Below are 15,438 nucleotides of genomic sequence, written 5' to 3' on the forward strand. Positions count from 1 at the left end.
AGCCCCATGACCCCAGGCTCGGGCCTCCTTTGTTTCAAGAGAGTCCAACACCTTCCCCACCCCCAGCGGCTGATTCTTCTCTGGGGTTGTCTCTCATCAGACATTCCTATCTTGGAGAACATGGCAGGGGGTGTGAACCCGTGAGCAGAGCTCCTCGCTGGGAGGGACTAGCTCTGCACAGCCCCCTGGAGACACCAGAGAACATTCTAGAGTCGTTGGCAGCCGAAATGTGCCTGCCCCAGGGGCTCAGCAGAGTGGTGAGGAGGCCACGTGAAACACAGCTAGTTCACCCATCGCTGACGCTTGTTCCTCCACACCCAACTGTCACCATCAAAGTGGGGGAGGCATGTGGGGGAGGGGCTCAGAGCCACTGGGTGGGGGTGCTGGAAAAGGAGCCCCAGACCCAAGGAGGCCAGGGTGGCTGCATGGTGCAAATCTGCACAGTGCAAAATGCAAATGCAAGAGGGAAAGCGCCCTCAGAGGCACAAACAAAGCCTTCTTCCTTCTGCATTCCCTCTCTTTTGACTTGCCGGCTGTCTTTCATTTGCTATTGAATGTCATTCTAAGTAATGCAAACTTAAGTAAAGGCACACATGCACACATTAACTTCAGTGCAGAACCACCGAAACCTCCGCACGCGTGCTCTGCGGCTCCTGCGCCATGTGCATCTTGTTCCTGCAGCACGGTGGAAACGCCGCGCGGCCTCGGCGGTCCCGCTGGCCATTCACACCCTGCCAGGATGCCCTCTTGGTTGCTGTTGGGCACGAAGGACTGAAGGCAGGAGGCACGGTCCCCTGTCTTTCTCTCTCCGTCCACATCCTCATCTGCGGTGCAGGTGGCCAGCTCACATAGGAGTCCCAGGGAGACTTCGATGTGTCCTTGGCTGTGTGTGCATCTGAGAGCAACGTCACCTTTCTGCATTTGGGACCAGCTCTGAGCCAAGGGAAAGCCGTGGCCTCTCGAACCACTGGCTCTGCAGTGCGCGCGCACGCTGACCGTCTCCAGCCTCCATCATGCTCATGCCACCATCCTGAGATTGCACTTACAAAGCAAGCACTCAAAGATAAAATGACTAAGCATTTCAAGATTGCCGCAGCAGGGCATCAAACCGCATGCAGGTACTTCTGAGCAGACCGTGTGGCCTCCAGGTCGCCCCGCTGAAGACGGCCTTGCCCCTGCCACGCAGACGGACATTTCCCCCATGCCAGGGAGGCCGAGGAGCACAAGGCTGGGTGCACCCAAGCCCCCAAGTCCAGCAGCACAGGGACAGTGCGGCCACCTGGACGGTGAGGAGCCTGGGACACAGGTGTGCACAGATCTGAGACCCCACCAGTAGCAGGCGCTTTCTGTGGGTCAGGTGCTGCCTCCCCTGATCACATACAAAACTGAATATCCCGGGACCCCGAGTCAGGGGTTGAGCTCCCCACACTCTGAGGAGGGCGGCGGAAAGGAGGCCCATCAGGACCCGCTGAGCGCTGGGGAGACGCCACGTTCCACGGACACTCAGCAGGCAGCTCCTGAGGGCGGCTTCTTTTCTTTATCCCACGGCAGCTGTGCCAGGGCTGCTACTGGCTCCTGATGGGTGAAGGAGGGGTGGTTCCGAGGGAAACAGAGCTGGGATCAGAAGCCAGATCTGAGGCCCTGAGGTGCCCACTTCTGACCACACACCAGTGGTCAGTGAAGTGTGGATCCTTCTCCACACTCCAGAGCGGAGGCTCTGCTCTGCCCACCAGGAGATCATCCTCTCACCCTCCTCTGATCCAGATGAAATCCAGCCAGGGTGTGCCCACCTGCTCTGTGCAGACAGCCTCAGGAACCAGAAAGGGACGAGAGGGGCCACAGCACCCTACTCTCCGTCCCATCCTCAGGAACCAGAAAGGGACGAGAGGGGCCACAGCACCCTACTCTCCATCCCAGTCTTTCCCTACAAACAACAAATCCAACCCTCCCAGGCAGCCCCGTCAGAGGGAGTAGGGCTGCTCCTTCCCTGAACGAGAAGCAAAGGACGTCCTGAAAACTTGGCTGGGGTAGGCCCAGGAGGTTGCAGCCCTGACGTCTTCATCTTCACGGCCCAGTTATTCAGGGAAGCTCTGGACGCCCCGGCCACTCATGTCTGCAGCATCACCTAAGATGCAAACCCAGGGCCCCTCAGTGACTCTTGCCCCCACCCTGCCTGGACCCAACGACCAGCACCCCTGAGTGCCCATGTAGCAGAGGAGCCCCCAGGACAGCTGTATTCCTGCTGCCAAGGGCAACAGGCCAAACCAGGTGGCCCCGCTCCAACATCCCCATCCCTCCCCAGAGTCAGCAGCAGTCACACAAGGAACCTTGGAGCACTCTGGGCTCCCGCTGCACGTGCCCACTAGGTGGGGGTTTATTCTTTCATCCAGCCCACGGGGCATGAACCGCACCCCCACCCTAAGGACCCGAGAGCAGAGGCTCAGGGTGGGGCACCACCTGCCCAGGTGAGCACAGGTGGAGCTGGAGGGGCCCAGGCCTGGCTTCTGGCGCTGGGAACCAGCCTCATCCACAGTGGCATCCTCCCTCCCCTCCCAGCCCCAGGCTCCCACACCCCCCTCTCCCCTCCACTCAGAGTCACCTCCTGCCCGAGCCCTGCTGGCCCCTGGACAGGTCAGCCCTGCCCGCCTCCGGCTGCAGCACTGGCCATGTTGCTGGTGCCTCTAGTCCCAGCACTGACTCTTACTGCTACAAGTTGGCTGTCATCCTGGAGACGGTGTTACTGAGGATGGGCTGATGGTTGCTTTAGAAACATGAACAGAACATTCTAGAACATTCTAGAAGGGCTGCCAGGGAACCACGAGGCAATCAGCACAGAGCTGGCATGAGGGAGGCTGGTGGTCTCCCTGCGCACCTGAGGCCAGGGCACTGCCTGAGCTGACTTTTGAAGCCCATCCTGCGTGGAGGTCCCCAAGCCCTTCGGGTGACACGTTAGCAACAGGAGGGCTTTCCTGAGCCACAGCGTCCTTGAGGGGCAGCAGCTGGGACCCCTGGCTCCAGGTCCAGCTCCACGATGCCTGGCGATGCCCCAGCAGGCACTGGGCTCTGCCACCCCCAATGCTGAAGCGGCTCCGCTACAAGGCCGTGTTTCCCAAAGCGTGAGCGGCACACTCGTCCTGCTCATGGAAGGACACGCCACAAGCAGCGCTGAAGGAAAATCGGGAAGCCCCAGGTCCCCCGTGGGAGCGCGTGGACGCCCTGCTCACACCCCCTCTCGTTCACTCTCAGGGCAGTGGGTGGAGCCGGCAGAGGGCACCAGCCTCAGCTCAGGAAGCGCCGTGGACAGAACAGGTCCTCTCCAGGGAAAGCCAACAGCTTTCCACGGGAACTAACGGGACCTAACACAGCATCATGCTGGTCCTCGGACGGAGTCACCTGGCTTTTTTTTTTTTTTTTTTTGAGACAGAGTCTCGCTCTGTCGTCCAAACTGGAGTGCAGTGGCCAGATCTCAGCTCACTGCAAGCTCCGCCTTTCGGGTTCATGCCATTCTCCTGCCTCAGCCTCCCGAGTAGCTGGGACTACAGGCGCCCGCCACCGCGCCCGGCTAGTTTTTTTGTATTTTTTAGTAGAGACGGGGTTTCACCGGGTTAGCCAGGATGGTCTCGATCTCCTGACCTCGTGATCCGCCCGTCTCGGCCTCCCAAAGTGCTGGGATTACAGGCGTGAGCCACCGCGCCCGGCCTGGAGTCACCTGTTTTTAACTAAAAGTGGCCACTCTTGTCCCCCCGCGTGACCTAGGGACTGTCCGCACCATTTGTGAAACGTCCACGCCGTTCCTCTGTCTCCAGAGCCCAGAGCAGGGCTGGAGCAGCCTCCCAGCTACACAAGGGGCCTGGGCGCGCTCCCACCTCTGACACCCCCAGGCCTGCGTCTGGCTCCCAGAGGGGGCCCTGAAGGGCCTCTCCCAGTCCCAGGCTTTGCCTCCACCGCCCGGATGGGGGCCCTTGGTGAATCTCAGGGCCCTGCTTCACCTGCTGGGAGGCCTCACACCCGGGCGGAATCAGGATACCTGCCTGCTCCCAGCACAGCCTTCAGCCTGGCAGTTTGCAGCCTTGCCTTAGAGGGACGAAGAGAACAAGCCTGGAAGTGCAACTCGCTGCCTTGGGTGGGAGGCCTGCGCCTCACTGAGGATGGCATACGCTATTTATTTTCCTCTTTCACCGGCCCAGACCATGAAATATTTATCTTTCCTCATCGCGCCTCTGCTTGAGTGGCCTCAGGCCAGTTCCCCGTGGGGCCCAACAGTGAACTGTTGGTCAATAACTCAAAACAGGGGAGCACTGGCAATGCCAGGTCAGGCCCAGTGCCAGCAGCACCACCTGTGGGCAGGATGCAGGACAGGGAAGGAAGCCTTTGGGGGGGTCCCCACACCTTCATGGCAGCACACGTGTGACGAATGCACGGGACACCGCCCTGAATCCAGGGAAGGCGTGTAGGGGGTGGAATTTAAATGAATTCCCAAAGCCCAGTTGTCCAGTCCAGGCTGAGAGGCTGAGACGTGCACGGACGTTGGCAAACTTGAGCCTGCACGCAGGGACGCAGAGGCCCGGGGGACCCGCACGCAGAGACGCGGAGGCCCGGGGGACTCGGGTGCATTTGGAGCCATCATGGGAAATGGCACCAGCTGTGGCCTCGAGCCTGCAGGGCGGGCCCCGCTCAGCCTCCTGCGCCTCCCAGCAGGAGCAGCTCTTCTGCTCAAGCCACCTGTGCTTTTTAAGAGCGGAGCTTCTTTAAATGGCAGGCGTGCCTCATAAAAGGAAGGACTGCACCCTCTCTGAACAGACTCCCTCCCCCAGAACTCGACATGGGAACAGTTTGAGGAGCTCAGCGGAGTGTTCGGTCCCAGAGGAGCGAGGGGACTCGGCTCCCACACACCCACGGAGGCAGCCCCACCGGACGCCATCTTCCCGAGTCCCACACCCACGGAGGGAGCCCCACTGGACGCCGTCTTCCCGAGTCCCACACCCACGGAGAGAGCCCCACTGGACGTCATCCTCCTGAGGCCCAGCCGCTGCCCCACCCACCCCGGGGGGAAGGCGGTGCCCAGAGCAAAGCACCCACTGGGGAGAGGCTGCAGGAGGCCCCCTCAGGAAAAGAGTCATGGGCTGGGGTTTCCAGGACATGGGCGGGAGGCAGGAAGTGGATCAGAGTGGAGACCCCACTGCCCAGCCCCTGCCCAGCGAAGGACTTTGTTGCCAAGAGAGGAGGAAGGAGAAGAAAAATGGAAAATCTGCTGTCAGGAAAGGCTGAGCCTTAATTTCGTGCCCCATGAGGGCACTCTGGCAGGCAGAGCCCGAGAGCAGGCATGGCTAATGCCCTCCTCCACCGCCAGTGCCCTCCGCTAATTGTGAACCTGATGCAGCCACAGAAGGAAGGCCCTGGATCAGTTCGACTTGACTTGCCGCGGCCAGGCCAGCACTTGATGTTGCTTCACCAGCCCCCTCCCCACCAGCTGCCTCCCCACCAGCCCTCTCTCCACCAGCCCCCTCCCCACCCCACTTTGGTTCTTCACTCTTCACAGGGAACAGGGCGAGGACGGCTGGGACCCTGGAGAGGACGAGCCTAAGCACACAACAGACATCGTGAAATCAGGAAACACAAAAGAGCCAGCCCAGCTCTCCACAGCCTCGGCCCTTCTGTCTTACAGGGAAGCCACGATAGATGCTGGTCCGTCCCAGTGCACAGTCGCCCGCATAAGTTACCCTATTAATAAACCACTTACTCTCCTGGTGCAGGCAAGGTATGGGTCCCCTGGAATTCACCTGCCCTGGCCTGGAGAGGTGGGCCTGGTTAATTTCAGCGTCTGGTTTTAGGTGAACAGGTCAAGACCGCTCAGAGGGCCGTAGTCCATATCACAAGGCCCAGTATTGCAACAATTCTGTCTCCATGAAGTGTCCAGAACTAGCAAGTCCACAGGGACAGCAAGAGGCTGGCAGGGACAGCGAGGAGACTCTGACGGGCTCCTTTTGGGGTGGTGGAATGTTCTGGAATTCGTGGCAATGGTTATGCGACATTGTGAATGTGCTGAAGGCTGTGGAACACCCCTTCGAGATGGGAGCGTGAGCAGTGTGTGAATTCTAGCTCAGCGAAGGTCAGCCAGCAGGTGCCCTGAGATCCTGGCTTTCTCGTGATCAGGCTGCGGGGGGCTGGCATTTTTTTCTGTTCTGTATTTTAAAAGATTCCACAGGTGTGATCGCCAGAACAAGTCTGGAGGAGGAAACCCGTTCCTCGGTAACGCCCCATCCTCGCCCCCGGCCAGCGTCCCTGGTGTCCCCGCGCCTGCGCTCAGAAGGCTTCATGCTCCACCACTGCTGTCCTAGAATTCTTCATTTTCGAGCAAGAAGCCCAGTGTTCTTATTTTGCATGGTACTGTAAAAATTCTGAGCTGGCATCCTGGCTAACACTGTGAAACCCCGTCTCTACTAAAAAATACCAAAAACTAGCCGGGCATGGTGGTGGGCGCCTGTAGTCCCAGCTACTCGGGAGGCTGAGGCAGGAGAATGGCATAAACCCGGGAGGCGGAGCTTGCAGTGAGCCGAGATCGCGCCACTGACTCCAGCCTGGGAGACAGAGTGAGACTCTGTCTCAAAAAAAAAACAAAAGAATTCTGAGCTGGTCCTGCCCCTCCATACGGAAGGGGTCGGGGGCATAAAGGTTAACCTAGTGCCACCTTCCTGGTAGGCCCAGAGTGAAGCCCGCCAGGCTCCCTGCTCCACCAGCCCCCAACCAGGCAAGGGGGCAGCCTGGGCGTGGGGCAGGGCTAGCAGGGCTGATCTGCAGGCCTCAGATGCCAGGCCCCACCCAAGACACCAGCCCCCACCCAAGACACCAGCCCCCGGGAGCTGCCACCGCCTGCACTCGGCTGTCTGAGCTGCCCCAGCCGCGCAGGGTTCCACGGCGCTGGGGAAGGAAGGAGGCTCAGCGCAGGGAAGCACGCTGAGGTCAGGGAGGGAGGCGGCAGCAGAGGGGAAGCCTGTGTCCGAGACAGGAGTGCTCAATGCCCAAGGCGGGGTTTCGGCCTGGAGGTCTCAGCTCCTTCAAGCTGCTCCTTAAATGGAGGCACCAGGCAGGAGAGAGGCCCAGGGGACAGAGCTCCAGCCCGTCCACGACATCTCGGCTCAGGCTTCCCCCTAGGGGTTGAATTGAGTCTCTTAAGAATTCCAGCGTCAAAGGCCTCATCTCGGTGCCTGAGATGTGACCTTATTTGGGAAGAAGGTCACTGCAGAGGTCATTAGTTAAGACAAGGTCAGGCTAGAGCAGGGGGGGCCCTAATTCAATGTGACTGTGCCCTTAGGGGAAACGTGGACACAGACACGCACGGGAGAGGCATGTGAAGGTGAGGGGAAGATGAAGACAGAGGCCAAGTGATGCTTTCTCGAGCCAAGCAACACCAGGGTCGCAGCAAACCTCCAGCACCCGGGTCTCCCCCTTCCGGCTCCAGCATAGCGAGACTGAACTTCTGTTGTTGAAGCCCCCAGTCTGCGGCCCTGTGTTGGGTGGTCTCAGGACCCCACCATCCTTCTCGCCGCAGGCCGCGTGTCAGTGCTACGAGTCCTCCACTGCCTTGACACGGCCGTGTTGAGTGAGCACGAGTGAGCCTCCCTGCATGTGAGCGATGCTGCCCGGGGAACGCGGCACCTCACGTGTTCCTCAGGCCCCTCACCTCCCACCACGCTGCGTGGCCACCCAGCCGCCCCTCTCAGCTTCCAGGGTCCCTGCAGGGACTTGGCACACAGAGCTGTGCGGCAGCTGAGCCGTATCCTTCCCGCTTCTGCCCCGGGCCAGCCTGGTGAGGGTCCTTCCCCCAGGGCAGCCGCTGCCCAACACTCTCAAGACCCACCAGGCCCGGAACGTCCTTCCAGAGCCCACAGAGCACAGAGCTCTCGCCGTGAGGAAGGCCGGGTACAGCAGGAGACAGCGGCCCACACATGGCTGCTGACACACATTTCCTCCTGCACACAGGAAGCAAACAGCTTCCGGAAGCTCCCGGGCTGGGCAGCCAGCATTTGCTCAGAGGCAGGAGGAGCCTCGCCTCAAGCATGGCTCAGGGAGGTGGCTTTGTTGGCGCAATCATCCTTCAAGCAGATGCCTGTCCCACGCTGACAGCTTAAATCCTGTGATCTTCAGTGTGAAGTCTTCAGTGTGAATCTTGAGTGTGAAGTCAGCATCATGCGCCCGGGCGTGGGCAGAGTCAGCCTGGACATAGCACAGCTGCTTCCTCCAAATCCCGCAGGATCCCAGAGCCCATGACCATCCCAGCGCTGGGCAGGGACCTAATTCAGCAGGCAGGGGTGTCTGGGGCTTAGGAGTCTGGCTTTCCCCAGGATTCGCTGCCTCCACCATCAAAATAGCTCAAATGGTTACTTGGGGTTTTTTTGGTTTTTTTTGTTTTTTCTATCTAAAAAATAACAAAAATCTCTCCAAGGTCATTTTGTGGGTGGTGTGTTCCCGTCCTTGATGGGAAAGAACATCGTGGAGGGTACAAAACTAAGTGAAACGAAGTCCCACCTCCACCCCCCACAGCCCCATCACTCCCCCTCTCTGCCCCGAACCCAACCCAGAAAACCAATGCAGGTCCCTTGGGCCGCAGAGAAACTGCTCAGCCAGAACAGAACTCGCCCACGGCGAAGGCTCTGCTCACCTTCCGGCTGGGCTCTGGTGTCCCCCTAGGAGACCCTCCCCACCCTCGCTCAACCCTTCCCGATAGCACAATCTGGGTCCTGGAGACAGACACCCCCGTCCTTCTGCTTCGGAGCCCTTCTCAGGGGTGACGCTGACAGTTTACAACACACCGTCCCCGAAGCCACCTTCCCAAGGACCATGGGAAGCTGCGGCCGGAACCACGTCACCTGCCAACACCCGGGTTCCCAGTCACAGCACAAACACTCAGGGTTCACCCTGAGCAGACACAGCTGGAGTAGGGTGGTCCCAAGGCTCCCAGTGCCCAGTCAGGGGTGGACCAGTCAGGGGTGGACCAGTCAGGGGTGGACGGCTCTCCCAGGGAGCCCTTCACAGCGGAGGTGCAGAGACCAGGAGCCGTAACGATGTCCCCAAGGCAGCAGGATTGTGAAGCTCTTGGCCTCACAGGCCCCCTCTGAGAGGAATAAGGGAGAAGGGAAGCTTCATCCCATCAGAGCTTCCCAGTCACGGTGTGTGATTAAGCGACAGAGCCTTGTGCCTTCACAATGAGGCCTGGCCCGTGAGCATGTTGGGCTCAGCGGTTTTAAATTATCACGCAGGCACCACGGCATCAGAACAAAGATGAAATCTTGTTGACAGCCTCGTAAAACCTCTCGCTTGCTGATCTTCCAGCTACGGAGAAGTGAGGGTTTGCCTCCCACAGGAGGCCCAGAGGCTCCAGCCCTCTGTCCGCCATACCTCAGATCCACCTCGACATGGGCTGGTCAGTGTCCAGTGGCGTGGGAGCCAGGAGCTCGCGGAACCCAGCTCCTGCCCTGCAGAGTGGACTGGGCGGCCACCCCCGCCCCTGCCAGGCAGCAGCAAAGTGGCAGCTACAGATCCAGTCCTTCCCATCAGCTGCTTTTGCCCGCATGAGGGTGGCGGCTGTTCACATAACTGACATTGCTATGCTGTACCATCTAATTTTCACGTCACTCTAGAGCCTCGCCATATTTGGAAAATGTGAAATAGTTCTGATCTCCCACCCCGTTCTTAAAAATCACTCAAATCTGCCTAATTTCAAAACTCTGGCTCTGAGAAGCCCGTGTACTGTGCTATCACCGCGAGGTGGTACCACCGTGGTGGGCGACCACAAGACCCCGGGGCTGTGGGAGGTGGGGCCGGGTCAGGGGCCTGAGGCTGCACAACCTCCCAGGCTCCAAGGCTGCAGGCGCATCTGTTTCAGATTGGAAGTCCTCACATATGCTCAAACACACACACCCTCATTTTCTCAGCCGTGCTGCCGTTCCTCCTAATTAAGCAGAACTTGGATTGACAGCGAAAGCAATTGTCAAGTTGACCCCATCACTCTGCCTACAGTGGCCCAAGGAGAGGCCAGTCACTGTGGGAAAGGCTGGCAGATGCCGACCGTATTGATGATTAAAAGAAGTGGCATCAGTGGACATGCTAAGCCCAAATCCCTCCCTTCAGAGCAGGCAACAAGGAGTGAAGGAGGCAGGCAGGGAAGGGGTCCACGCTGGGGATTCTGAGATGGCAGGAGCCCCCCATGCAGCCCCAAGTTAACCACGCCAATGTCCGGCCTCAGCCGGGTTGGACCAGGTGCTCAGGAAGAATCTGCCCAGCTCTGGTCCAGGGAGTGGCAGGGGACAGAAAGGAGAGGCATAGGGTGAAGAGTGTGTGGGCAGTTCACAGCCTCTACATGGGACCTGGTCCCCTGGAAAGACAACGTCTGCTCCCTCAGGACACCACCCAAATGCAGCCCCCTCCAGGAAGCCCTCCTGGAACTACCCCGGATTAAGTGACTCTTCACCCTGCAAACCTTCCCTGGGCCAGGCTGCGCCTCCTGCCAGACTTGCAGGAAGCATCTAAAGGGTGTGAAGGGGGAAGAGGGGAACCAACAGACAGAGCTGGCTCTGAGCAGCCTTCGGGGGCGCCACCACGCAGGTCCAGGGCTTGGCATTGACCAGCCGGACCCAGCTGGGTCTCCTGTGGGTGGCGCGGGAGATTCTGATCAGCCACTCAAACCACCATGACTGAGACTGGGGAAGGAGCCTTGGGACGGAATTTCCAGGCCAAGAGAGATCAGATGCTGGAGGGAAGAGGTGCTTGTTTTCCTCTGGGGCTGCCAGCAGCTCCTGCCACTCTGAGGGTTCCACTGCCTCAGAGTCAAGTCAGCCCAGGACACACCACAGCTGAGGGACAGAAGGAGACCCAGGCTTTGTGCCAACAGTGGCACCTGGACCCCACTGTGCCTGAAGCAGTCCTCGGTTCCTATAACTGAAAACTCCAGAGGCCCTTTTCCTACTTTAGTTGGGCTCAGTCAGGATCCTTCAGTTGCAAGTGACTGAACCCCAGCTCAGAGGAAAGGCCGTGTAGTCCTGACCGTATAGGTCACAGCACGAGAAAGTCAGACACGAGGAGCCGGCTCCAGGAAGCAGAGGTGACGGTCCATTCACCAGGGAGAGGGGAGCGTCCTGCACGCGGCCACGGCCCACACCCCACCCACCCACCCGGCTCGCTGTCTGCTGATCGACCTCCCCCATCCCCTGCAGCCGCAAGGGAGATGCATGGAAAACCTGGTTTACATTGAAATGGTGGATGGGCTAGGGTCTCTCGTCAAGGGCTGCGCCTGGTATTTGCGGTTCTAGAGCAGGGGCACCAGGGCAGCCCGCCCCCTCATCTTGCCTCGATAAACAGCAGATGCCTGCCCACTGCACAGCGGCCGTGCCACATGGCTTCCCTCCCCACGCCCCCTCGAGGGGCCTCCCCTCAGCTCCAGCCCTCACAAAGAAGACTCAGGTCAACAAACTTGCTCCTAAAAAACATCATTCATTTGCCTTTTAATTGTGCCATAAGCAATTGTTTAAAGGGCTGAAAACTCTTTTTTAATTTTCAATGTATTAATATTTAATCTCAGCCAAGTACAAAATCATGTGTGCAATAACGTGGGAGCCATGTGGAGAAAATCAGTAATAGACACATTGACTCTGCTCCCAGCGTGGTCTCTGTGTCCTTGGGCTTCTCGGGGCATTCACACCGTCTCAGACACCGCAGGCCGCACAGGCCCCCTGCTGCAGCCAGGACGCCCTGCCAGACAGCAACACGGCCGGGGCAGCTTCTGGGGGCCCTCGGGACCGGGCCAGCCTCCTGTGCAGCTTGGGATGTGTGGAAGGGGAAGCAGGTGAGACCCCGCTCAACATCCAGGTCTCCGCCCTGTCCAGTGCTGTGTCCAGTCAGGGCTCAGAAAGCATGGCCCTGCTCCGTGCTCCCCTCACTCCTCCCCACCTGCACCCACGTCGTCTGGAGCCGTCCGCACTGCAGAGGGACCCATCACCTGCACCCACGTCGTCTGGACCATCCGGGAACCCAGAGGGAGACTCTGCACTCAGTGATGGGGTGGGGGATGGTCCGGGCCCAGGTGGACATGAGGGAGCCCCATGCTTGGTGCCCCGAGGTCTTCCACACGTAGGAGAGTGCAGCACCCACCGCCCAGGACTCTGGACACCCCACTTCACACACCAGTTCCCAAGCTCTGCAGACAGACAGACGGCAGCACAAACTCAGGTTCTGCCTCAGAGGGCTGAGTGACCTGGCAGCCTGCAGTGCTCTCCAGGCCCAGGTACCCGTCTATAGGACAGGAGGGAAGGAGGCCGCTGAGTGCTTGCACAGAGCTGAGGCATGACAGAGCCGGTCCTCTCCACTGCTCAATAAACGTCACCGGCCCCAGCAGAGCCTCTCATGGTCCCCGGCCAGTGGAGAGAACAGGGACAGACACAGCCAGAGTCCGGCGCCCGTCTAGGAAAGGGGCTCTTACCCCATAAACAGCTAGAAACTGTGTCCACACACGTGGACAGCAGCCTTCAGACTTGGGGACTGGGGTGCAGGACCATGACCCCTAAGACAGCAAGTGAGGGGCACCCACACTTGCCCAGCTCACCACCTGAAGACACCTCCCATGCTGCAACTCAGAGGGGGCTGTGAACAGAACCCAGACATCTCTCTGAACTGAGGAGACAGAAGGCACAGCCACAGCACAGAGGACCAGAGACAGAGGGCTGCACAGAGAGGTAGCCCCGAGGTCCACAGAGGGCTCCCTGAAAGCCTTAGACAGGTGCCAACTTGCACGTGCCTGGGGTGAGACTGCAAGAAGGGAGAAAGCCCAGCCCTGGAGAACACAATGGGGACGGCACCTAGAACTCACGCAGGCCAGGAATAAGCTGCATCCCCACCAGGAGGGAGCGTCACCGGGGAGAGCCCTCCAAAGGGAGCTGCTATGGCACTGAGATAACCTGCTTCTGGCCTGCCAGCACCCAAGGCCAGCCTGGAAAGGGTCATCGGGTTCCCAGCAGCTTCATTGCACACCAGGACTAAGCCCAACACTCTCTAAAGGTTTACAACAAAACCTAGCACCCAACAATGTAACATTCAGGAGGCCGCGTGCAGTCAAAAATTACCAAGGATGCAACGAAGGGGGACCCGGGATCAGGAGAAAGAAGAATCAACAGAAACAGACCCAGAGACGACAGCGGCGATGGCATTGGCAGACGAGGACATTAAAGCCGCAGTTACAACTAGGCCCCCACATTTTCAAGGACACAGAAGAAAACAAACGTGGTGAAGGCCCCCACATTTTCAAGGACATAGAAGAAAACAAACGTGGTGAAGGGTGCAATGAACGATCTTTAGGGGCCTAAATGCAATTTCAGAAAAATACGTCAGAAATGAAAACACGATAGACGAGAATAACATCAAATTACATTGTTTAAGGAATTTGAAGACATAGCAGATATTCAAAATGAAGCCCAGTGAGGAAAAAGACCAGAAGACCAATGGCCGGGCGTGCACCTCATGCCTCTAATCCCAGCATTTTGGGAGGCCAAGGTGGGCAGATCAGTTGAGGTCAGGAGTTCGAGATCAGGCTGGCCAACATGGCAAAACCCCATCTCTACTAAAAATACAAAAAAATTAGCCAGGCATAGTGGCAGTCCCTGTAGCCCCAGCCACTCAAGAGGCTGAGGCAGGAGAATCACTTGAACCCAGAAGGTGAAGGCTGCAGTGAGCTGAGATCACACCACTGCATCCCAGCTTGGGAGACAGAGCAGAACTCTGTCTTAAAAAAAAAAAAAAATCAACAATATGCTGCAGAAAGCTAATGTGGTGGAGGGTTCAAGAAAAAAATTTTAATAAACTTTCTCAACTGGACAAAAATCCAGACAAGCTCAATGAACTCCAAGCAGAATAAACAGAAAGAAACCACGGCAAGGCCACTGTAATAAAACTGTAGAAAAAAAGTGACAGAGAAAAATCTTAAAAGCAGTCAAAGGAAACAGGCATGTAACACAGAGAGAGACAGGACTTACAGCCGACATCTTGTGAAACGTCATGAGCTGGGAGACGGACGGCATATTGGCACGTTTGAAAGACTGAAAGAAGAGAATACCTGTCAAGCTAAAACTACGTCAGGAAAAATATCCTCACAAATGTAGGCAAATAAAGATTTGTTTCAACAAAAGGCTGAGAGAATTTACCACCAGCAGACATGCAGTATAAGAAACCTCAAAGTTATTCAGGCAGAAGGAAAATGACACCAGATGGGTCTACACAGACGAAGAAAGCGGCTAGATAGGGAAAATATGTGGAGACCAAAACGCTGTTTTACTGGCTGGGCACCGTGGCTCACACCTGTAATCCCAGCACTTTGGGAGGCCAAGGTGGGAGGATCACTCGAGCCCAGGAGTTCAGTGTAGGCAACATGGTGAGAGCTGTCTCTTTAAAAAAAATTGCTGTTTTTATTACTTTTGAAATTTTGAAAGATAATCACCTGTTAAAGCAAACGTATTCATAATACACTGTGGGGTTTATAACATGTGGATTTAGTAAAACATCTAGCAACGATAGCACAAAGGGCAAGCAGGCAGGTGGGCGGGCGGGTAAGTGGCGAGCGGGTGGCGCGGGAGTGGGTGAGCGGGTGAGTGGGTGGGCGGCGAGCGGGTGGGCGGTGAGCGAATCTTATACACTGTTACGAACACACAGTGCTCTTTAGAGCTATGCCTCGATGCTCTGGAAGCTCGTGCCAGAAGTCTACCTACTGACGAGGATGGCCACTAAGATGTAAGCCAAAGGGCCGGGCGCGGTGGCTCACGCCTGTAATCCCAGCACTTTGGGAGGCCGAGGCGGTTAGATCACCTGAGATGGGGAGTTCGAGACCAGCCTGGACAACATGGCGAAACCCTGTCTCTACTAAAAATACAAAAATTAGCCGGGCATGATGGCTCACGCCTGTAAACCCAGCTACTCGGGAGCCTGAGGCAGGAGAATCGCTTTAACCCAGGAGGCAGAGGTTGCAGTGAGCTGAGATTGCACCACTGCAATCCAGCCTGAGTGACAGAGCAAAACTCTGTCTCAAAAATAATAAAAATTAAAAAAGAAAGAAAGAAGTAAAGCAAAGGGGAATGTCTAACAAGCAGGTAGTGACGGTGAGCAGAGTCATGTGAAAGGCCTGTTAATCCCAAACGACACAAGAGAAGAGGCAGCAAGGACAAGTGGGACAAGTAGAAAAATCTCAAACTTTGTGGAGGAGCCGTATTCTGAAACCACAAGCCACTGAAGAGAAGAATTCAAGACCTAAATCAATGGCAAGATGCCTTGTTCCCAGATGGGAAGACGCAGCATCGTCGCCACAGTAGTGCCAGTGCCATCATCGCCACAGTGGTGCCAGTGCCATCATCGCCACAGTGGTGCCAGTGCCATCATCGCCACAGTGGTGCCAGTGCCATCATC

The 15,438-nt window shown here is 57.6% G+C and overlaps 1 protein-coding gene across 1 annotated transcript in view; it reads right to left on the reverse strand.

The window, feature by feature from the left end:
• The window catches only part of DNAJC5 (DnaJ (Hsp40) homolog, subfamily C, member 5), a 1,035,873-nt gene that overhangs the window by 1,000,815 nt on the left and 19,620 nt on the right, over nucleotides 1-15,438 (reverse strand). The gene's annotated exons all lie outside the window — the stretch shown is intronic.

The sequence above is a fragment of the Colobus angolensis genome, unplaced genomic scaffold (assembly GCF_000951035.1).
Source record: "Colobus angolensis palliatus isolate OR3802 unplaced genomic scaffold, Cang.pa_1.0 Scaffold136, whole genome shotgun sequence".
NCBI lineage: Eukaryota > Metazoa > Chordata > Mammalia > Primates > Cercopithecidae > Colobus > Colobus angolensis.